Source organism: Pleurodeles waltl, chromosome 9 (genome assembly GCF_031143425.1).
Source record: "Pleurodeles waltl isolate 20211129_DDA chromosome 9, aPleWal1.hap1.20221129, whole genome shotgun sequence".
Taxonomy (NCBI): domain Eukaryota; kingdom Metazoa; phylum Chordata; class Amphibia; order Caudata; family Salamandridae; genus Pleurodeles; species Pleurodeles waltl.
This window is the reverse complement of record NC_090448.1, coordinates 808,058,692-808,066,289: the sequence shown is the minus strand read 5'-3', so window position 1 is coordinate 808,066,289 and position 7,598 is coordinate 808,058,692. Positions and strand designations below refer to the sequence as shown.

At 43.5% G+C, this 7,598-nt stretch overlaps 1 protein-coding gene across 1 annotated transcript in view; it reads left to right on the top strand.

Annotated features, from left to right (window-relative positions):
• The first annotated feature begins 1,842 nt into the window (after positions 1 to 1,842).
• The window catches only part of LOC138260009 (cdc42 effector protein 2-like), a 72,166-nt gene continuing 66,410 nt past the window's right edge, over positions 1,843 to 7,598 (top strand). Inside the window, exon 1 of the mRNA XM_069208068.1 lies at positions 1,843 to 1,951. The gene's annotated coding sequence lies outside the window, so the exon portion shown is untranslated. The remainder of the gene's footprint in view (positions 1,952 to 7,598) is intronic.

The window sequence follows — 7,598 nt, the reverse complement described above, 5'->3', positions numbered from 1 at the left end:
CAGTAACACACTCTGCCATGCACATACTGTTCTTTGCATGATGCATATTCTTTGCAGTAGGCATATTAACCATCTGCGCTACCTTTGAGTCAAAACTGCCACTGCACAAAACTCCCATCTCTCTCCAGCAGATACATTAATAACTTGAGTTGGCTTGACGGTTTTATTTTTGTAGTACAAGGAGCTTTGCAGTGCGTTTAAAAATACTCAACAAAAGAAGTAATAAATATGAAAACACGCACGCTCGTGTTTGTCAGAGGCCCCAACTGGAGAAGTGCCTTCCTCCCAGCCCAGGCCTGCGGACCCCCTGGGAATGTGTCACGGACCCCTGGGGGTCCGCGGACCACAGGTTGGGAACCACTGGCATAGAGTACAATTGTGCACAGTAGAGTGGCATAGATTTCAACAGCATAGAGTGCAGTGTTGCAGAGTACAGTGTCGTCGAGTGAAATGGTGCACAGTAGAGTGGCGTAGAGTGCATTGGTGTAGAGTGCTGTGGCACAGAGTGGTGCAGAGTACAGTGATGTAGAGTGGGACAAGATTTAAGGGCCTGTTTATAGAAATTCACTAATAAGTGGAAAAATACAGTAAATAGGGTTTGGGCAAGGAAATGGAGAGACAAACTCAAGCTGGATAGCCTAAAACAAATATAGCAAATAAATATAAAGCAAGCAAATGTGAGTTACTAATCACAAAGCCATTAGAAGGCAATGGGTGGAATGCATTCCCAGGGAAGCTTCCGAATGGCCCCGAGATGTTGTTAGCAAAAGACCCAAAAACGGTTTACACTGGGAACAGTCGAATTTCTCTGCACTAAAAATATATATTTAGTGCTTGTTATTTCTTTCTCTAACACACTAAGGGCATTGTTTATAGCTTACAATAATAAGGGTCTTGTTTATAGCTTGAAGGCTGGGGTGCTCCAGCACCAATGTGGCAGTTGTATCATTCTCCTTATAACACGTGCATTTTAGCCTAAGGCACTTGTAATTCAGCAGATGGGATATCTGTCACATTTAAAGGAGCAGGCCATCTGCCAACCGCTAAATGCACCTTTAATTTCCTTGCACATTATGAGGAACTCTATCTTATACTGTGTCTAATAGTTTTAAACTAATGACTTGTATATTTTCACTCACAGACTGGGACCTTGGGCACTGCACAAATAGGTCACTATTTCCATGTGCCTGGTCTGGTGCAGCATTCTGTTTTGTTACTGGTTACACATAGACATCTGCAAGGATGGCATTAACCAACTGAACGTTCATAACATGAAAGAATGCATTTCTCAATGATTACTTTAGGTTGCATTTATTTTCAATTTGGGGTGTGTAGGTTATACCAACATAAATGCATAATATTTTGTTCTTTCAGGCTTGTCTCTAGTACTGCCGGTCTTGAAACTCCCCGGCCTTGCTCCCATAGCACTCAGAATCACAGTTCCTATCTTTGTATGCGGTTCAACCTCTGAATGACCCGCGAGACACTTTGTAAGAGGTTGTCATTGAGGCCTCATCTACCGCCCACCCAGATAAGAAAATTGTGTGTGTCCTGGAAGCCTTTGCTAAGAAACACGAAAGGGGTGCTGAAACCCTTTCACCGCAAAGGGCGTTGGACGCCTGTGTACAGCTGTTTCGCATGATCATAACATGGCGGCAGAGCTAAGAATGGGGCGTTCACTCAGCATCGGCAACGGGATCACCCTTTTGGCTGCCGGTGTAACCGCAATGTTAGCGCCAATACCGTACAATCGCGACAACACGCGCGCCACCCAAGTGCGTGACGTCTACTCGCCCCGCCTTAGTGTGGGCATGACGACAGAGGGAGGGCAGTGAGGGGCGTGGTTGTATGCCTGCGAGGGGTGTATCACTAAGAAGGGGCACGGCACTGTAGCTGAGGCTTGATCGCATACTTTTCTGGAGTTCTGCTGAGTTGCGTATTTCTGGGACAGGTGGGTGAGGAGCGGATTCGGTACATGTCGTAGTGCTTAACAGATCACTTTAAATGTTTGTCACGGGTTAATCTGCCGTCTTGTGTGCTATGTCATGCCTGTTAAGAAGTACGTTTATATCGTGCGTTGAGTGAGCTATAATATTTTCTTGTACCGATCGTTCTATAAATTGTGCTATATTTAATGTATCGAGTGAGTGTATTGTGTACACAAACCCTAATGTGCAGTATAGTTACATTCTGTGTGATAGAATAGGTAGTATATGTTTATTGCGTGATTGCATGTGATTGTTTTTGAAGTGCTATACTTATTGCAATTTATAGTGAGTGGAGGTGTCTTGCCTCGTGAAAGGCAGGGTCTTGTGTTGGTCATCATGTTGGCCCTCCTTCCCCCTCTCTAAAGGCAATAAATAGCGTGTTACTGCCTCGCGATCTGCATCAAGGTTATATGCCATGCAGTGGTTTTCACGTACCCTTGTTATGAAGAAAAACATTTAACTGCTACTGGTGCACAAAGAGTTAGATCCATGTATAAGATAAAAGTACTGTGGGTAGTCCTTGTGAGAAAAATCTTTGTAATGTACAGCCTGTTAAGTAGTGTGTTTCACATTACCGTGATAGTACTATAGTGGTAACTTATAATTTGACCTTTCTACTGTAGTAGAAAATGGTGGCCTTATGTTTCTCAGGGCAGTTGTTATATATAACATTTTTTATTGCTCCCCATGTTTGTGTTGTATAGCTTATATGATTATAATGTATATAGCATAGGGCTGCTCCATGGTAATATCTTGTAACTGCTAAGGTGCCTTGCTGTGTTGTGAATGGGCTTCGAAATTAGCAGTCGCTAGTTGGAATTGGTTTATTTTAGTGCAGGGGTACACCAGCGATGTGTTAAAGTAGGCCCTGGTTCCGTTGGTATTGCTTCTGATGGGTTGGTTTTGGTTGGATTGGTATTGCTTCTGATGGGTTGGTGACCCCTCCAGTTCCCTGCCTCTCCCAGACAGCTCCTCCAGACAACTTTTTGAGTGCTGGGTGGGCCCTTAGACAGAGTGAGTGAATTATTGGACCACGGGGCTACTAAGGTGGAGGAGAAAAGGGGTGAGTTATGTTGTCTCCCGATGAATTGGAGCGTGTTCCAGGAGAAACGTGCTCATCCTTCAGAGAAGTGTGACCACATACAAACAACGTGGGTTTGGGAGGGGCACAATAGGTTGGGGTACCTGCGTGCTATGTTCTGTTAGAGAAGAATACTGTCAGGTTTCATTTGCTACCTATAGGCAAGGCCACTGGGTCCACGCAATTTTGCACTGTGTTTTCTGCATAATCATGGATTTGCATTGCTTGCCACGCAATCCAGGATCTGCTGCATTAATTGCATATTTCACAAGAAAAACGTTTTTAGCGCAAACGGATCAAAGGTTACTAAACAAAAAGTGCTACACACATTTCCGGGCCGTGGCTGATCCTTAACAAAGGTTAATTAGCCACCTTTCACTTGCTGAATGTTAAATTAATACTAATGATGTGCGATTTTGCCCAGGCAAGATTAATAGCTGTTAAAATGACAAAATAACGAAGTAATACTGCTACAGATTGTGCTGCATAATTTGTTTTTTCTTACCGCATACTTTTGTAAGCCCTACTGCATAATACCACGTTTCCTGTTCTGGTACACATTGTATTATCTTGGTGGAATAACATGTTCTCTATGCTAGAGCTCCCTTATCTGGTGGAATCCTCTTGTAAACAGGCTGAGCAATACTGTGAAGCACTTCGCAAAACTTGAAATTTAGGTTATGCAGAGAATAATTTTTTGCTTTATATAGTCTATAATGGATCTTTACTAAAGATCTGCATTTCTAGTGTAACGTGGGATGTCAGAATTGAAAGCCTGTGCAATTATGTTCTGCCTAATAATGTGATTGTGCAGGGATGGATCGGGTTAGGGCGGCATTGTGTGTGTGTTTCGGCTTGATAGTACCCAAGCGTCTTTGAATTGCTAGTATTATAGTTAATGTACCTATAGGGGTGCTCAGCCAGTCCTCTTCATCCATTGGTCTGTTGTGTCATTCACATTTTTCTTCCACTGGCTACAGCCTACAATATGGGCCAACAGGTCAGCCCACCTCATCCATTGGCTTATTTAATTGTGACTATCGGTATTATGCTCTTTCACAAGGGGCATATCCACACGTAAAGTTGTTCCAGTGAAGGCCTTGAGCTACTATGGCACTGTGTGCATTTTGAAAGTGAAAAAAATACTTTGCCTTTAACCAGGTATTTGTTTATATTGGCAGGGGCCTGACAGCTTTCCCAAAAATATATTTTTCCAAAAACCATGACAAAATTAAAAAAGCGTTGACCGGTCCAAAAGGCAGGAAGCCAACCTCAGATAGTTTGGCTTTGCCAGTGCTTGCTTTTAATTGGATGGCAGCTAGTAATGGGCTTTGGACATCGGAGAAGTGGCATTGGCTGAGCTGTGTGGTGTGTGCTCATCGAAGATGCACTGCAAACTTTACCCCTTTGATACTGTACAATCCTTCCCAACAGCTGTCTTTCCCACAGAGTGCTTAGCCCGCCCTGCCTTCAAGCTACCTCAAGTTTGGTGCAGTAGAAATTAATATTTCCCTTTTAACAACGTTTCAACTAGGAAACGGTATAGTTGATTTGTTTATAGTTTATTTCTACTGTATCTTAACTAGTCTAGCAAAAAGCTAAAAAGGTTATCAAACGCTAGACACATTAGTTAAGCTTCGAGGCGAGCAGTTAATTCATATTGTAAAAGTAAAACAGTAAAAGTTTAAAAGCAGTGGTCCAACAACAAGATGAAACTCCCTGGACGCCAGTCTGTGCGTTGGAACGCGTGGCGTGGACTGAGAAACATCGAAAGTTACCCTTCACGGGAAAGCATGTGTTTGTAAGCAGTCACTGGCCGAGATCACTTCTGCTTTGCTGGTCATTGTTCCTCAATTTTCCTCTATCAAGGCCCTGTTGACTTCTAGCATTCGCTTCCCAGTGTAGCCTGGCCATTTGCTTGTTGAACATGACTGTGTAGATTAAATGGCCTGCACAGAGAGTACCTGCTGACGGTGCACAGGCAGAGTCATCACATGTTATGTTGGGTGACTAGAAGGCACAAATGCCTTTGTCCATGAATGTCACTCGGTGTACCTGTTCGAGAAGTGCCTGTTCAGCAGGTTTTGTTCATTATAGGCTCCAGATTCATTTCACAATTTCAGCTTATCAATATGAGATCCATTTATTTACATTGAGGGATACGCACAAAAGTAAATTGGGCCTTAAAGGTAAGTTTACGAACGACATCCAGGAATTCAAAAGGTATTTCTGGCAAGTACAAGGTCATTTGTTTCTGCCACGGATGCCGAGTTCAATACATACATAAATCCCACTCACAGGTTGGGAATGTGGGTGTTCCATGGCAAAGTTATCCTTCAAAGTTTGTGAATGCCCACAAACGCATATGCTGTGGGTATTTACACACTCCTATTATTCCTCTTTCCAGCCTGGAAAGGGTTGGATTTTTATCCAACTCTGTGCTGGCCTAAATAGCCTTTCTGGGGTGGAAAAAGGAACGAACCACCCCAGATTTAGAAGAGATGTTGTAGCAAGAGGTTTCTGCCTGGGTGAAAAATATGTTTCCTGCAGAGAAAAAAACACAATAAAAATGTGCAATTGCTCAGGGGATCTCATTCCCTCTTTCTGGCATTCTCAGCTACTGAGAACTCTGTATAGCAGAAATGTGATCCCAATTGGAAATCGCATGACTTTCCAGGAGTCAGAATGGAAACTTGCATATGGCACAGATGTTTCTGTAGATTCCTGGAAAATGTGAATTTCAAAAAGTAGAGGTAGGTAGGCCACTGGAGGCTCGTGTCTTGCTCGGGCCAGAGGTCTGGCTCCCACTGAGGTTCTCTGGGACTCTTGATCACGAAACAATCCGAGTTTCTGATAGCTTTTAAATTCTCTTGTGTTGCCACTCATGCACCCTCTTGTCCCCTTCCAAGACTATGGTTTTCTTTCTAGCTGCAGTACACAGGTTCATTTCACAATTAAACGACTAAAAAGTATGTTGCGACAACGCTCCTTGCATTTGATAAAGAAAACTATTGGCATTCATATATATTTTTTTCTATCTTGTAACATTTGTTGCAAAGGCCTAATGGAAACAGTTACATACAGACCAGAATGCACTACTGTAACAGTTAAGGTAATTACATTCATTTATATGTAGATATAACTTTTTGCTGAGTGTTTTTATTTTTTATTATTTACTTGTGTGGGCCTTGGTTGCTGTGTCAATTTTCCCAAGACAAACTGCGATGCCAGAAATCAGAGTCGTGACAAGCTGCAGATCGCTGCTGGAGAGGGTGCGTAATTAAACTGAGCTGCCTTGGAGTAGGGGACTGAAAAACCCAACATACAGATTGCATTGCTTTTTAAATGTAAGCAGAAGTGGCACATTTGTAAGCTATTCAGCATATAAAATATGTCCTTTCTATGAGTCCCTCTATTTTTTCTTATCACTTGTTTATTGGCTTGGCTCGAGAATTTTCTGTTCGAGCCAATCCGGGCCTCTTGCTCTGCTCTCCCCGTGAATAATCTAGATGGCCCACCTCTACTAAATGTACAGTGAGGTAGATACAGATCTCTGACTGTAGATTTACTATTTTCTGTGAATCGGCCTTATTGTCCATCAATGCAACTCATTTAAATACAACGGGCATCCCAACAACCCACATAATTTAAAATCGTGTTTCTCGGAGATTGCCTCAGTCTGCCCTGTAAATCGATGGGTCCGTGATCTGCATCCTGGTAATGGGGGGCTGGTCTGCACCTTTGCGTCGCGCCCCGTGGGATAGTGTCAGTGATCTTTTTGGGCGAGTCTTACGACCTCTGCTTCTAAACAGTTGTGCGGCAGATGTACAGGGTGGAAATCAACCCGGCTTCTAATGGAGTGAAGAGGGAAAGGATTCTCCTTTAAGCCTCGCCTCAGCGTGCCCCTGGGCTGCTTGTTTTCTCTTCCTGGCCCCTAGTCGCTGGATCCACCCGAAACTTTGGCTTGGAAAGCTCGTAATTTCGTGGAGAATTAACGTGTATATGGTTAACAGAGTACAGGCCGAAACGCGCGGCCATCATATTGTCCGTAGCGTTTTGAAGCATATAAAAAATGATTTGTGTTATTCTTTGTAAGAAATCAAAGCAAAACTCTCTCCTCGGCTACGGGGACGATATCTGTAAGGATGCCAGGACGAGGGGAGAGGCGGATGAGGGTGATGCTGTAAGGGGGCACAAGATGAGTTGGCAGGCCAAACTTTATGCTTCTGAACAAACCAGTTTTTCTGTCGCTCACTTCGTATCTTTGGCAATCTTGGTAGCTTAGGAAACGAAACACGCAAGCACTGGGTGGGTGTAACAATGATCTGTGTAAGAGTAAAGCTCCTGGTTTTGGTCAAAAGCAGGATTTCTGTTACCGCATCGTCGCCACTCGTGGGCAGCTGTTTTCATGCAGTTACTACCAGCCTTTTTGTGTACCTAGTCAGCATTCCGCACTATGTAGCGAGCTACACGAGTGATAACACGACTCGGTGCTCTGAGGGCATAGCGAGCTATACGAATGCAGCCTC